Source organism: Barbus barbus, assembly GCF_936440315.1.
Source record: "Barbus barbus genome assembly, chromosome: 25".
Classification (NCBI taxonomy): domain Eukaryota; kingdom Metazoa; phylum Chordata; class Actinopteri; order Cypriniformes; family Cyprinidae; genus Barbus; species Barbus barbus.
The window spans coordinates 24985439-25002842 of NC_136753.1; positions in this window are offsets into that span (position 1 = coordinate 24985439).

Genomic DNA, 17404 nt, shown 5'->3' on the forward strand with positions numbered 1-17404 from the left:
GTACTTCAAACTTAAATTTCAGAACCAGCATTTATCTATAGCTGTTGGATAAACAAATGAACACATTAAAAACACAATGGCATTTATATGACTAAAAGTTCAAAAATTAATTAAAATAATACAAATTTGTGCTAATTGTTTTCAGTAATTGAAGTAAAGCTGAATTAAAATACTCAATATAAATATTAAATGAAAAACTTAAATTAAGTATTTTATTTAAAAAATGCTGCCTTGGAAAATAGCTCAAATAATTTTTGAGTTGAAGTTCTACATTTACAATTTAAAAAAATATATATAATTTATTATTATTATTATTATTATTGTTATTATTAAAGCTATATAGAAAAAAACAATCTAATAAAAATGACAAAATCACATGAAAATATTAAAACAAACTAAAATCAAAATGAAAACTGAAAATATAAAAACAATTCGAAATAGCAAGAAATACTACAATAGTACATAATAGTAAAATAACAGTGATTTTTACAAGAGTCAGCTAACAAATTGTTCTCAGTAGATGTCAGATGGAGAAATTTGTCAAACATTTTTCAATTTTAATTTGAAATTCATTTTAAAAAAAATATTTGATTTATTTAATTTAATTTAAAATAAGTCATCACATTGGAATTATAAGGTTCTATCTTTTTTTTATTTTATTTTTTTTTTAGTTATTTTAATTCGTGACTTTTTATTCAGAAAACAAAAAGGTTCCATCTACAAAGTATATGGAGTGCAATATCTAAAAAAAAACTTATAGTTCCAAGATGGAAAGGTCAATTTATACAATCAATTTGTAATAATATTTTTGGCCAAAACAATAGTTCAATACATTTCTGTTACGTTTTCAATTTTTGCAGTTATATGAATTCATTTTACTCTTTAAATATAGCTGTAAAACTATATTCTGGTTCTGTTGTGACAACTTACCCCATACAGTTTGACAAATAAATGTATTCAGTCAGAATAAAGGAAAAGGCCTACATTTCACTGCTGGTTATACCCTGTATAATTGTGTATGTGACAAATAAACAATCTTGAATCTTTTGGAAGCAGATGGTGCAGTTACAGCATCTACCACCAGGGGCTAATGGGGTCATGTTAACAGCCATGCCCTGACCTCTCGCTTTGAGCACCCATTGTAGGCTGACAAAAGCGCAGCACCTTTCAGGCATCCACCTAGCTCACATAATGCTGTATGAGCAATACCTGTTTAAGTAATAGTTTTGTGGTAGAGAAATTACATAATTTACTTTTAAACGGCTTCAGAAATACAATAACATTACTAACAGTATATTGCTTCAAATATAAGAATAAATGTATGTAGATGGTCTCACACTGCACTGAAGCCATGGCACAATGATTTCATTCACATGCTTATCTAACACAATGAGCTCGAGCGTTTCCCTGACATTTGCCCGAGTAATAGTTATAAATTGCATATGCGAGAAGCGTCAGACTGCCGCCTTACCAATGTTTCACAGCACATAGTTAACACAGTCAGTGGTCAACCTTGTTTGGAATCCTGCTGAGTGTTTACGCCTGGATATCTATGGCATGCTATCCGTTATATTGTGTTTTTTTTCCCATTGCGCAACAAGTGCCGCCAAATCCGTTTGTCAGTGACAAATGTGAAAGGCTTCCTCAGAGCAGGAGGAAGCAAAGTGCCTGCAGCCATTTTAAGCTCTTCCAAAAGGGAATCAAGACAGGCACTCTGTACACACGATGGCTCAGAAGCCAAAGACACTGGCAAGCCACTGGTATGCATATCCTGACAGGAGGGAAAGTGAAAGAGAGGGTTTTTTATGGACTAAGATGGTGCTTTTCAATCATCTAAGAGCTGAAGCTACCCCCGCAACACAACAAGAGCATCCCCCGTGGGAAAGACAAAGAGAAAACACCCACGTTGCGCAGCCATAAGCTTTCAAACATCACTCATTTTACTGCCTCTCCCCCAGTGTGTGTGTGTGTGTGTGTGTGTGTGTATGCATGTCTAACTAATATCCTTGGGGAATTTGCCATTTTACCATTATCACTGTCAGATAGCATGCAGCTGAAGGAGCAGAATACCAAATGAATAAGCCATGTTCTGAAATATGACAAAAAATGCATTAACATGGTAAATTACTTTAGAATTTTCCTATTTGTTGGCTCTGATTTACATTTTATCAAGTGTGTTTCTTTAATTGAGAGTGCACTGTCTTCAACAAAAATGCATACATGCATACAATGACTGGGAGTAAAGCACTTGTTTACTGTTTTACTGTAATCCATGTGAGTAGTGTTATGACCCTGATTGTATTAATAGATTGATGAGGATCAGCGAATGACAACCAGGATCTCTTGGAAAACACTTTCTGAAGTCAACATGTGCTTTACTGACTGGTTGTAATTTTTTTATCCTCGTATATATATATATATATGTATGTATGTTTATATACATATAGTATTTTATACTTTTTTTGTTTGTAGTAAAGGCCCTTTTTGAACAATATTACTGCTAATGCTAAATTATTTCCAGTATATAATACTCCACACAAAATGACTCCGGTTAGGAGTCTGATAGAATGTATTTTCCTTTTATATTTGGGTATTTGCTCCTGGGTTTTGTTAGATAGGTACTGAGGGAACAGCATGTGTATTTTTTGTTTATAAGGATTTCGAAATTCTCTCAGATTTATCTCTTTCTGTTTTATTGCTTTTGTTTGTGCGGCTCCTCAGGTAATTTGTATTCTTCGGGTTCTTTCTATTTGTGACTGAAAGAGTGTAAATATATTGTAAGTAACGAAAGAGTTTTGACATCCCCCCTAGAGTTTTTCCTTTCTTATGTCTCCTTATGTTTCATATACTCTCATACCGTGTGGACCGAGGCCTGGCCGCGAGAGTGGAATAGTCATATAGTGCTTGCTTTTGTAAAGAAGGTGTGATGACACTTTCAGTAAATCCAATGGAAAAACTACAACAAGCTTTAGCTGGACGCCTGCAGAATGCACTGGAGGTGAGAGTACTACGCTCATCCTGGCCTCACCTACAGCGCCATGACTCCCTCAACACAGGTCTGACGTACTTTTTGAGCCAGGAAAAGATCAGAGAACAGCCCCTGAAGCTGTGCTTCTGCAGAGACACTGATAAACAAAGCAAGTACTGAGTAATATATGCAGTGATGGGATGACGCCCCATGGATGCAACAGCCATCTCCATGTACTGCGGAGCTTGAGAATGAGAGCATACAACTCGTTAACAACACAGTGTTGCTGAGCCATGTATGGTCTCCAGCAGGTTAGCTAATCCAGTAATGTCTTCAGATACATACGAATCTGAAATATATCTTCATTCGGTTTCCTTAGAAGGAAATTAAAATGCATCTCTGAATGTTGTACTGCAAAGCAACATTTTCTTAAATTTTTATTGTTGCCCTGAAAAACCTAATATTAAGCAAAAATATAGATCGAAATTAATGTATACGCTAGTTTATATGACCCTTTAAGCAGAAACATATTTATAATATGTATATATATTTATCTATCATCTTATATCTATCTATCTATTCATTGAGTTCAGGTTAAATAGGAAAGCGAATCATCGGTTATCTGTTAATGTGAAAAAAGAAACATGCTATTTAAATTTATTATAATTATGTCTAATTTAATGTATAGCATCCATTACAAAAACAAAGCACCTACAATCAATGTGCAATGCGTGGGAGGAGACTGAGTTGAAAGAGACTGACCTGGATTTGTGGACGTTAGTATAAGAACAATATGTAATATTAACATATAGAACATTAAAAGACAACTTCGTTTAAAAAGACATACTAGCTCATTGTTACCATCCTGTGTGAACATATTAGTGTGTGTGTGTGTGTGTGTGAGAGTGAATGAGTGAGTGAGAAAGAGAGAGAGAGTGAGAGAGAGAGAGAGAGCGAGAGAGAGAGAGAGAGAGAACAGTGTGCATTTTAGAGTAACATTCCTCATAACCAGTCTTCACAACTGCTTTTATGTTCAATTGTAATTTTACCTAATAACTGCTGTAATAAAAATAGTGATTCGTGTATATGAGTGTGCTGTGTGTTGGTTATGTGGGTATGCACAAATCTATGGATACTGCATTCATAAAATATAAATGTGAGATTCTGAATTTCATGCCCGAGGTAGATAAAATAAGCCAGCAACTAAAGACTTTTTCATAAAATAATGAGGTTATTTTGCAAATCTCAGTGCTGCTTCTTATAGAGACTATCACAATATCATCCATGATACTGTATGTTTATATCTTTACTAGTTTCTTCTGAATATATAAAGCTTATATTATAAAAAAAAACTTACATGAAAAGCTGCAATTAGCATGTCAGCGCATTCATCTTGTGTTTGTCCAGCCTCTGAAGAGATTTCCCCTTTCCAAATTCAAACCAATCAAACTGATATACATATCACATACTATTGTGGCAGCTATTTAAAATAGTATACTGAATAGTATCTGTCACTAAAACAAATTCCTCATATGTGTAAACATACTCGGCCAATAAAGCTCATTCTGATTCTGTTCAGATTCTGAAACTTATAAAAGAACACTCCAAAGAGGACATTACCTGACATCAATAATACTAAAAATTATTCTATTTTGAATGATTCTATTTTTAAATTCTAATTATAAACAATTATTATTAGTAGTAGTAGTAGTAGTAGTAGTAGTAGTATTGATTCATGGCAATCATGCAGGACCTTTTCAAGCTTCCGTATGTGCCACTATGAATCTCTCGTACTGTTTGTGGATACAGAATTTTTCACAGCTCCGGTTTACAATTGGAGAAAAAAAAAAAAAAAATCAATGGACATTCGGATGTGCTCCAACTGAAATGTTGCCCATTCATTTAGCTCTCTCGCTTTTTCCCACATATTTTTGAGGCTGCCTTCTGCGGATTTGCACAGGAGAAACATGCACGCAGCTTAGAGGGAACACTGGTGTACAGCGTGTTCAGCGGCTTGTACTCTTGCATATCCAAGTGCTGAACGTTCAACTGGCACTACATGCAAAATAAATCTTTCCAAAAAATTTACTTTAGAACCTTAGAATCTTAATACAGCAGAACCTATTAAAGAGACTCTACATCGATCCCTCACAAATTTGGTTTCTATTGCGTGAAATTAAAAATGGCGTCTACCCTGACTAAGGTCTACAGAAGTACACACACATGCAGAGGGGGAGGCCTAGACAAAAACTCAGGGTTTCATTAAGATCGGAGGAGCCTTTTTCCTCTAGTAAACTCATAACAATTACCAGGCTTCATAACGCAGCTCTGGAGGAAAATTATAGCGCAGCCCTTCTCTCTAGGTTGCAGACCATGCATTATTAATTGGGGCAGCTCAAAGTAAATAATTACAACTCATTATCAAAGCTTGGGTTTCTAGTATGGAGGCATGTCCTCTCTATTTCCTTAATGAGCCTCCAAGCTGGCCCATTTTGCATTGTTAGAGATGTTAGGTTTGAAAGAGGCAACTCCTCCCCAACTGAGGTTCTGTATTGCGAAATCAGAGGGCGAAAGGGAACAAACTGCTGCTATCAGTACGCCGACTGGCGTTCGCCATCAGGGCTGGGCTCACATTCAAGGGCTGAATTCATTATTTTTGTCCCAGCTTCTGCCATTCTGTTACATCTGGCGAATTTGAGAGATTGACTCAGCCTCTGTTGCTCGGTTCAAGAAGATGAGAGGGAATGCAAAGAAATTTGTTGTAGGTCAGCGGCATGACTAGACTCAACAATAGGGGCTGAGCCCATGATATATAATGTGACTTGACTACCCCACTTAAATTACAGTCTGAACATGATTTTAGTGCTATATTAAATTAGGCTGGTATAAAAAAAGGCTTGGCTAATTCTAAATTCCAAATTATGCTGCTTTAATTATGCCGGGAAGTCGTGGCCTAATGGTTAGAGAGTCGGACTTGTAATCCGAAGGTTGCGGGTTCGAGTCTCCGGCCGGCAGGAATTGTAGGTGGGGGGAGTGAATGTCCAGCGCTCTCTCCACCCTCAATACCACGACTGAGGTGCCCTTGAGCAAGGCACCGAACCCCCAACTGCTCCCCGGGCGCTGCAGCATAAATGGCTGCCCACTGCTCTGGGTGTGTGTTCACGGTGTGTGTGTGTTCACTGCTGTGTGTGTGCACGTTGGATGGGTTAAATGCAGAGCACGAATTCCGAGTATGGGTCACCATACTTGGCAGTATGTCACTTCACTTCACTTCACTTCACTTAATAACCAATATTGGTTTAACAAAAGGGATTTCCTAATTACATCCTCCAGAGGCCTTTCTGTTATATTGACATACCATGATTCAGCACCATTCAGATTTCAATCGAAATTGACTTTTATATTTCAGTTCAGTAAATTAATTTGAACTGAATTTGAAATGAGGCAACAGAGGAGCAATTAAATCTAAATGTAGGGAAGTAAATGAAAATAAACAAACATTTTAAGAAATTCTTATAACTAAAACTTTTAACTAGAAGAGCAAAGTTTGACTAGATTTAAATGTTTAAATCTTTGAAAAATAAAAGGTTTGTTAGCCTATACCGCAGCTTTGGAGTCAGTAAAAAAAAAAAAAAATTAAGAAATTGATATTTTTATTCAGCAATGACTCTTTCAAAAAAAAATCTCAGCAATGAGATTTTTTTCTTTTAAAAAGTTACACTTTCACACAGTTAAAAATTCAAATAAATGCTGTTCTTTTGAACTTTCAATTCAAAGAGTCCAAAAAAAACTATGAAAAATGCAGAAAAATGTTACGCAGCACAACTGTTTTCAAGGTTGATAATATAAAGAAATGTTTCTTAAGCAACAAATCAGCATATTACAATGCTTTCTGAAGGATCCTTAAGAATGGAGTAAAGACTGCTGAAATTTTACTTTGCCATCACCAAAAAAAAATTACATTTTAAAATATATTAAAATAGAAAATACTTATTTTAAATTGTAATAACATTTCACAATATTACTGTTTTACTGTTTTGATCAAATAAATGCAGCCTTTGTGAACATACGACTTGCAATTCAGTAAATTCCTCTTGCTGTCACTCCAAATTCACACTACTGAAATGAAAGACATCCAAAAATCATCATGAATTTTGCATAATCCTGATATATACAAAGTGAGTAATTAGTGAATATTAAAATCAACATTGGCACAAACACTCACTCACTGCCTGCCCTCAGAATTCTTCACTTTAGCAAACACTCAGAAGCTGTCAAGTCGTGCCGCTCACTTGCACTGTAAACAGGGAATTAAAATACAGCCAATGGATATTAAATCAACTTTCTAATAAAACTGCTGCAGTATATACACATAAAAAGAAAAAAAAAATTATTCAAGGCTAAAGTACAAAAACTAGAACTAGTCATGTTACTGCTAGGTAGGTCAGTGATTTCATAACAGTCACACTTTGTAGTCACAGACCTTTTCTTCCATTTAAGGGAAGATGCATCAAATAAGTTGTGTGGAAAAAAAAATCACTTATCACAACAGTTCCAGTTCAGTTCCAGCTTTCAAAAACCAAGTGTGAATGGAGCTTGCTTGCTCTATAAAAGCATCCAGTGATGTCCGTGTTCCCAGTCACCGTAGATTCACTTCAAATGGTGGGCAAGGAGCTGATCGTTTTCATTTAACCTCTACATGCGGCCCCTCGCCCCTGGAGTCAGAGACAAAAAGGAAACACATAATCTGGCGGCGTGAGATAGGAGAGAGAATATGATCCAATTGGCAGTGTCAGGACAGCGAGTCTTTGGCTGTAAGTCTGCCCCGGCACCAGGACTGAGCATGATGCTGGTGGGCTAGTTAAATGTGCTCATTTCACACACCATTTCACATGAGGCTCTCATACAGGGGTCCGCCGCTCAACGTGACAGAGGACACAATGTCTCGGCAGGACTTTGCGCTGTTGCATTGCTTTGTTGAATATCTTGAAGGAATATGCAGAATGCAGTTGAAATCACGCTGCTGGATTCGTGTGGGCTGGGCTAATAGAGATCTTTGCTCAGGATAATTCGTGCTATGTGGGTAGCAAGGGCAAAGATCAATACAACAGCACGGAATCTCCTCAGGTGGGTTAATGGTGAGTTTCACTCCAGAGGCAAAATTACAGCATACAGTCAATCAGATGATGATAAATTGTTGTTAAAAATTTTTTTTTAATTCTTATCTTTTGCAATCTTTTATGATGAAATCCAATTTCTGAATTACAAATTGTATTATGAGCAGAATTGAATGTAAAAATGAGCATTTAAACAGATTTTCAGAATATCTTTATAAATATTTTAATGTTTAGCATGTCCACCTTTTACTTTAAAGGAACAGTTCACCCAAAAATGAATATTTGCTGAAAACTGAAAAAAAAGACATCCAAGATGTAGATGAGTGAAGTGAAAAGCTGCATGTTTAAGATAAAAAAATATATATATATATATTTAAAAAAAACTGACTTCAAGCACAGATCAAGCACCATTTACAAGTGAAAACAGTCCAAAACAGTTCTAAACAAATATGTTGTTGGATTTTGAAGTGAGAGGTATTGTAATGTTTTTTATCAGCTGTTTGGACTGTTCTGACGGCACCCATTTAATGCAGAGGATCCACTGGAGAGGAAGTGATATAATGCTAAAATTACACTTTCAGCAAATTTTCATTTTTGGGTGAAATATTGCTTTAACAACAGCAGAACTCAAGCTGACATGCAATCTACAGATTTATGCAAATGATCCATGTTGTCTAGCACGATCTAAAAATGTTCCAAATGGAATGTGGAAGGACGAAAAAGGTAGAAAAGGTCACATGATTTGATTATTGATCCAAAAACAGTACAGAATCTAAGATCAATTTTTCAGGTTTAAGAAATAAAACTAAGATTTTCAATGTGATTTCAGATCAGACTCGGAGCCACTGTATATATACTTATTAATTTGTTTCAATACGCATTTGACATCTATAAAATATTTTGATTATACAGATACTATTTCTATGCAGACAACATCAAATATTTAAAGTGTAGCATATGATTTATAGCCTCTTCTTAATTTGCCAGTCATTATTTTTTTCATAACTCACTGTTCTGCCAAATGACTAATGACCATTTACACATCATTTATCACCGTGGATACCAAAAATATATTTTTTTGCTTTTCAAGCAAGTCCTAAATCAAGCTCCGAGTGCAGTCGAGCAAACAAAGATGATTTAAAAGAAAATTTGGGAAAAAAGAGGAGCGCTTCTGAAGCGACGCACGTGCATCCAGACCCCCATGCAGAAGCGGCCTAATGAGTTGGCTCTCACCAGAGAGGTGGACAATACCCTGCAACCATCGCTCTGAAATGAACCGATGCAGAGCGCGAGCCAGACTACTGACTTCTCTGTTTCATACAGTCCATTGAGTTCCTCTGGGGGGCTACGATCTTGTGCCACAGATCCTCTTACCCAAAACACTACACGGCCCATTTAAGGTAATAGAGCACATAGGAACATTTTTGCTGTGTATGCTGTGGATTGAGAAACACTGTCGAGGACGGCGGCGATGCTAGTGCTGCGCTCCCCCCAGTCTTCGAGCAGTTGGCCAGGGTCTCCTAAAGCAGATGGTCTGGAATGAAGACACTCCATATGACCTAATATGTCTCATTACACACTTACACAATCATAAACCGGAGCAGTGAACTATTTTCTATTTAAATAGGCTGCAAAGATCTCTTACTTAATGAATATCTAGGTCTTGTTGTTGAGTAAATGTACCTAAACATCATTACACCAAGATGAATCTAACTGAGAAGAAAATTGCTCGTCTTAAACTCAATATGAAAAGGCATTCATTCGCAAACCTATTTTGTGTCCATAATGTCACATATTTATGGGTGAAACAGGATATTTGAAACAAAATATACATGAGATGAGATTTGATGTTATCTACTGGAAAATTACTAGACTGTAGTGAACAATTCATGCCAGGATGGAGAAAAAATAATGCCTTAATAGCTATTCAGCTATCACTTAACATTAACCCATAGCCTATATGACTAGTTTCAGAAATGGAAAAAAATATATATATTTTAATTAGCTCATTCAATTTCCAGAACATTTCCTTTCACGGTTCCTTGCTGGTGGAATGATCTTCCTAACCCTATCCAGACAGCTGAATCCTGACAATTTAAGAAACAACTGAAACTTGAGAGAAAATTTTAGAAATGCAAGATATCAACTTACTGTAGAATTATGAGATATAAACACAGAATTGTGAGATATAAACTGAGACGTTAACTCGCAATCACAATTCTGAGACGAAAAGTCAGAAATGTGAGGTATAAAGTAAAAATTGCAAGAAAAAAAGTCAAATTTGTGGGATAAAAGTCACAATTTATCTTTTTATTTTATATATTCTGTGGTAGAAACAGGTTTCCATACTTAACTACATCCTGCCGACTTAAAAACATACACACCTTTTTCTCTGTCCTCACTATTCCTATATCCTTCCTTTTTCTATCTTGTACTATTCTGGACAATGTTTGAAAATGCAACTGCTTACACTTCTTGTGGTATCGTTTCCTTAAGACAAATCGTTGTATTCCTCATTTGTAATTCATATTAGATAAAAACATCTGCTAAATAAATTCAAGTATATTAAAGATTGCAAAACCCCACATTATTTTCCTTGTGAAAATGTGCGCTGGTAAATCATGCCTAATAAGACCAGAAACATGTGTTAAGAGGGTACATTTTGATTTTAATAACCCATAAATTTTGATTATTTATAGTTTTTCTGACAGCATTTTTGCTGTGAATCTTCACCTCAAACACACTTCTGACTTGAGCTGTCATGCCGCAGCTTACATTGCTTTAAATATTTGGGTAATGATCTTAATTTAAATTCTTCCATGTCACAAGTCTGCAATCAGGCACTGCAATTTACCCGGCCTGTGAAGGCGAGGGCAAGAAATAGAGGCGAGAGATAGCTCAAGAAAAGGAGAGGGAGAGTCTGCATCTGATAAAGTCATGCCACTCTGAACTGTACTGATGTGAAAAACAGATGTAGGCGATGACCTGGTATAGGCTATCACACTACACTCAATACACGGTCTCCTCTTCTAGCCCTCTGTGCCAGAGGGTGTCATCAGATAATGTGGGCAGAAAATCCATAAGCAGGAGTCTCTGACACAGGACTAAATTGAGTCAGAATGTGTTTTTATGCTTGATCAGTTGGTTTAAGTAATTAAGTTGCGATATCAGTCGAACTTCCTCAAGCTTTGGTTTTTGATCTTGAAGAGGACCGCTTATTCGCCAGCCGGCGATAGCGACTTTAATGTACAAGACATTACAATAATCTTATCTACATGCACGTCACATTTTCCCCCATCCAAACTGTGATATTCAACGCTCTGGCCCTGAACAGCAGGCAACAGATTTAAAAATACAACATTCATTGCAACAGTGATAATGCAAAGGCTGAATTCCCACATCATATCACATCACAGTATGATCCCCTGACTGGTGCATTGGAATAAAGTAGGTCTGCCATTAACCACCCTCAGCAACGTTAAAAATATACTCATTATCACTTCACATCCTCTATTTCTTCATCAAGCAAGAGTTCCAATCGAAAAAGAAGCATCATTATAATCATTTCTGGTTGTGTTGTGCCAAACTTCCAACATCAGTGGTCAATCTGAATTACATTTAATCTGAATTTAATTGCAGTGTCATTATACAAGTAAACTCAAATAAGAGTGAAGCTTTATGGGTCTCTGCCAGTCTATTTCACACCACAGAAATGTCACGAATTGTTCCCAATACAAGAACTTTAGAAAACGGAAACTGTTAATAGAGTTATTTAGGTGCTAACAAGCAGCTTTCGGCCATCTGTCAGCAGTTGGTAACTATATTCAGTTGCAAATAATGACAAATATTGGCATAAACAGATCATTCAAAACACATTTCCCTTATATAAATTCCTTGCCTTTAGACCAGAAAGGTGACAACAGGTGAAGGACGAGCATTATGACTTATTTAGTCTGCTTGTGTTGTCCGCCGCTCTCGATGGAGGTAAACAACGTTAACCGATACAGACTCTCAACCCGGAGGAAAACTCAGGGTCAAATGGCATTTACAGAGCAAGAGTCCTAAGAAAACCTATGAATAATGTATAAAACCTAGTGTTGTTTCTTTTTCTACTGTGCAGATCCTACATGGTGCGTGATCAGACTCATAAGGAGCGCAAACGTTCACTTCTTCAATTGATGTCATCTAGAGGCCAGAGAGAAGTACAAAATTTGTCACAGGCCAAAAGTTTACAAGTTGGCACCGCACCAGTTTTCCTGGCTTCCCTATCGCCGTGATGGAAAAGTTCATTAGCTCATTCAATTATGTAATAGAGCCATCTTGGCGGAGCCTGAAATCGCCAGACCTTAGCGTTCCAAGCAAAAGCTCTTTCCATTGCTTTAAAAGCTTCTCTGGACTAATGAAGTCTGGAGAAGTGACTTCATACCGCACTTGGCTATGCATATGCAGAGAGCCATGCTTCTCCATCGTAGAGCCATTCTTCTCTATCTCCAACCAGCGGCCACAGAAAACTCTTTTTGCAGTGGCAAAACGGGGAAATGCAGTACTCTGGGCTTTATGATCAATGGGTTCGTAACGCTCTCGCAAAGACCCAGGGAGTGAGTCATTGCTGCGACAGCCTCTCCATACTACAAAAGTCGCTGCACTCCATCACACATTGTTATAGCACATCATGTAGGTGTATGCTTTTGTATTACGTAGTTGACTCATTAGATCTGACAATGCCATGCGGTATTGTGGTACAAAGTTACAAATCGAGGCATCGAGACTTCCGTGCAGCCTTCTGACTGACACCTCCCAACTCATTATTTCTTACAGGTTTTTCATTTAACTTGTCTCTGGCAATTTCCAGTGCCAATTACAGACACACTTAAATAGCAAAAACTATTGCTAATGCCAAAACATCCATTAATGGTATTGAAGCATGTGGAGAAGTTTATACAAACCCATCTAACATGCGTTCTAAACTAACCCATCTGGTCCAGATGGCCTCAAGGTTTGACATCTGCAAGGCTGATAAAACACTTCGCTTCCTCCAGACCTCCACAGGCTATATCTGGGTCAATGACATGATGCATCTATTAAACTATAAAGTGATACAGTAAAATGCAAACCATACAAAAATATTTTCTAAAAATAGATATAGCTTCAAATTCTCAATTCATGTTAATCTTTATTTGTGATGCTTAAAGTAAAAAATGCTTAGGTGGTGTAACTGCATGGAATTTGCCAACATGCAGCCAACATGCAGCCGTTTTGTTGTCATGTGACAAGAAAACAATAAAGTGAATGGTTAATGTAAAAGAATGTGTGTGTGTGTGTGTGTGTGTGTGTGTGCCTGACAAAATCTCCAAAAACCTCACTTTGGGGACATCCTCATTTGTAAAACGGGTTTAAAAATAAACTAAACAGTTTTTTTGAAATTGTAAAAATGCAGAAAGTCTCCTGTGAGGGCTAAGTTTAGGTGTAGGGTTGGTGTAGGGCAGTATAAAAACCATTACGCCTATGGAATGTCCCCATTTAGATAGCTAAGTAAACGTGTGTGTGTGTGTGTGTGTGTGTGCGTGTGTACGTGTGCATGTGTGTGTGTGTGTGTGTGTGTGTGTGTGTGTCACATTTGTTAGACACATATTTTCACATTTTTAATATGTGTATATATATATATATATATATATATATATATATATATATATATATATATATACTGCAAAAACAGATAACATTTTTTCTTTGTGCATTCCAATTAATTTCAATCAAACTGCAGTTGGGTTATTTTGATTGGGTACAAAATTACAAAAAAATACTAGCTACCTAACACAAAACACAATAAAAATATGATAAAACATTATTTTTTTTTTATTTCTTAAGCATTTCTTATTTAACTTGATGGACTTATTACAAAATACCCATTTGATTAAATTTGATGGACTTGCATTTAAATGACATATTTTAAAAGATTTCTGCTCTTTATCTCGTGCATGCTTATGTCACTGACCCATCTTCTAATATCTCACTTTTGTAGCTGCAAGTGACCAAGAGGTTCAATATTTCAGACAGACTGAAATATTATTCTCCATTAAAACATTTTTTTATTGCGAGGCAGCAGATCCAACTTGTAAACAATTTTTCTCCAGTAAACCTTAGTAAAAACATTCAATCCTGACAGGTGATTAGCATATGAATCAGTGATATGCATTCACTCTAAGAGGCGTTGATGCACAACAGTAAAACCTGTTGTTTAGAACAAAGTGATGGGCAGAACTTCCCTCTGCTATATTCACAGAGCAATGCAGAAAAACGCCATATGATCAAAGAAAAGTCTGATTCGCCAAAGTGCCGCACTACTGCTCAATATATATGGTGAAGCCATTCTTTTCTAAATGTCTCACAAACATCGTGCCTACCGCTATTATTTCGTGGCAACCAAGAAAAATCGCTTTGATATCAACAAATCAACATCGACGAAATGCATCGAGCGACGCTTTTCCCGCAAGGAATCTGTGAGAGATGTTCAAAGTTGACCCATTTCCATGCACTTACCTTCTTCTATCTGCCGCCACTGTTGCCAAACACCTCCAGTATGATCACCTAAACACAGTCGACTGCAGATTTTTGGGTATCTCGTTAATCACTTGATGTACGATGGCCCCCAATACGACAAACTCCATTCCCCACGCACGGAAATCACACGCAAATCTCCCAAAGCGCGATGGCAAGTGGGAAAAGCTGTTGCGCTGTCCAGTGAAAGTGGTGCTGAAACGCTCTCGGTGCCGAAGTACTTTCCATTTCTCCAAGTCTTCGTGTCCATTCATTCAGTATTGGCAAATACTGTTCGTCTTGTGTTAGGAGCTCATACCTGAAGAGATAGTACTGCACTGAGCATAACTGGAGAGCAGAGCCGTGCTGAGATGTAGGCAGTGCTCTTCAGTCGAAGCAGTGCGTTCAACGCCCACATAGCCCACTCCATTTGATCACATACACACATACACACTCACACAACCAGAAAACACACTGACTGATGAAAGAGCTTTCGTGCAGCTAACAAAAAATGATTGATCTCTTTAATAAATATATCTGCATATGCACGGACTTAAAAGCACATAAGGATGTGCTTTTAAGCTCCTACAAGAATAATCACGCAGGAATTCTAAGAGAATTATATTTATAATTATTTAAGCAACCTTGATGAGACACAAGTGCAAAAATGCTTGAGATAAAAATTTAAAAAGAGATAAAAATTTATTTAAAAAAATAAAAAATGCCAAAGAATAAATTATTAATTGTTAACTGTACATTACAAGATTTATATTGTAAAAGTCAATAAATGAAATTACTGTAATTTACATGAAATGCAAATAAATGCAATTTATGGTAACGATACTCGTTATAAAAATGATTTTAGAAGTAAAAATTATGAAATGCCTTCTAATTGATTGATAAAAAATATTATATTTAACAAGACAATGTGCATATCTCACAGAGTAATTATTTATTTATTCTTTTAATTAATTAAAAATCATAATTTATGGGGAAATTAATATTCCCACAATACCATGAAGAACAACAAATGTATTTCAGCTCAGATAAGTCAGTATATTAATATTACATACAATTATATAAAATATACAATCACAAAGAATTCCGTAATGCCTATAAATATTGTCACTGTATTTTTTTTACAGTAAAATAACTGCAATCATAGTTATTTTACCATCTTACTGTAAATAAAAAAACTCTAAAGAACAACTACTGAATAAACAATAATATTGAGAAGAAAAAAGCACTTCAGTTTATCCAGTAGGATTTTATTATATTTTGTTTTTTGTTGTTGTTGTTGTTTTTTAAGCAGTCTTGTTTGATCCCATTAGGATTGCTACTGTATTCTTCACTTTGGAGAGGAAGTTAGTTGAATATGCTTTTAAAAGCACTGTAAATGTCCTGGAGACAATTGTACATCATCTTGTACATACAAGATGTAAAATATAAAGCATAAAGATTCAGGGCATTGATAACCACAGTGCAGTGAGCAAAAGAGGATTTTAAAATACAGAATGTCCCGAAGGACCCTTTTTAGGAATGCTAAATATACCCATTTATACGTTGCTGTTTTTGAGGACACATTTAGTCACAAAGCACGTCAGTACAAATCTGGGCTTGAATAAAAGGTAGGCAGCATCTACATTTGGATGGTAGTGTTGTATTTGGATATTTCATTATGAATTCTTAATTCTAATTTATTCACATACATGCCTCCAACTTCAGTGTCTTCCAACCCATTTCCCCTGGGGATTATGATAACAAAATGAGTAATGCACAATATACTGCTATCTTCCTAGTGTTAACCTATACAGCTTGTTGTGCATGTTATTCTTAAAAAGGCAGAATGTTATTTTAGGTTAAACATCCTTTGCATGTGCGATGTATCAGTTGTTCGCTGACAAATTTTTATTTAAATTTATTCATTGAAACTCATGTAAAGTTTAACTAAAAGTCTAACTATATCAGTGGACTCAGAGAAGGAGTTGCAGACAAGTCTGGTGTGACAGATCAGATTTGTATATCTTTTTACAGTAATATACAGAATGTATCATTTTTCTTATTCATTCTTGTCACTTTTTTGCTCCTTGCATCTGCATTTAGTTCTGTGAATTTATATAAATATTTCACTGAGGTCATTTGGCATTACCTCTTGTCCCATTCAGCTATAATTGAATGTTCTAGGAGTAAACTTAGACAGATTATTACCAGACGGAGTCAATGCTAATTCTTCAATTAGGTTTTATACTATCCCAATATTCTGAGCTTTATTGGTGTTTTGGGAAATCGCAGAAATAAATGCACTTTTTAAATGGTACAATATTACCCCCTAGCGGAGAGAAATGTTTACTTATGGCCAACAGTCATTTTGTACTGCAATTTACACATACCTAATTGGCAAGCATCAGTTCTGACTTTTATTTTATTTATTTATTTCATAAATAAATAAATGCATGGTATGTATGTGTAGATACATACCACGCACACACACACATTTATTAACACACAAAACTAAAAAAAAACTCAAATCGAATATGTGACTGCATCGAATATATGATGTGTCTCCAGTAATTTTGGTGGCTTGTAAAGTGCATGCAGTATCTTTCCATCTACTGTCTATTCCTCTAAGCATTCTTAAAAAATCATCAGTGCAGAAGTATCACAAACAGAGCTAGATTTAGTAGAGTCCTGCAGCAGCATTTTGTCCCTCTCGGACAGAGCCCCTGCCTCTTTGGTGTGTAGCCAAGCAGCTTTACTGCTCAGAAGCCAAGCTGCCAAGCCA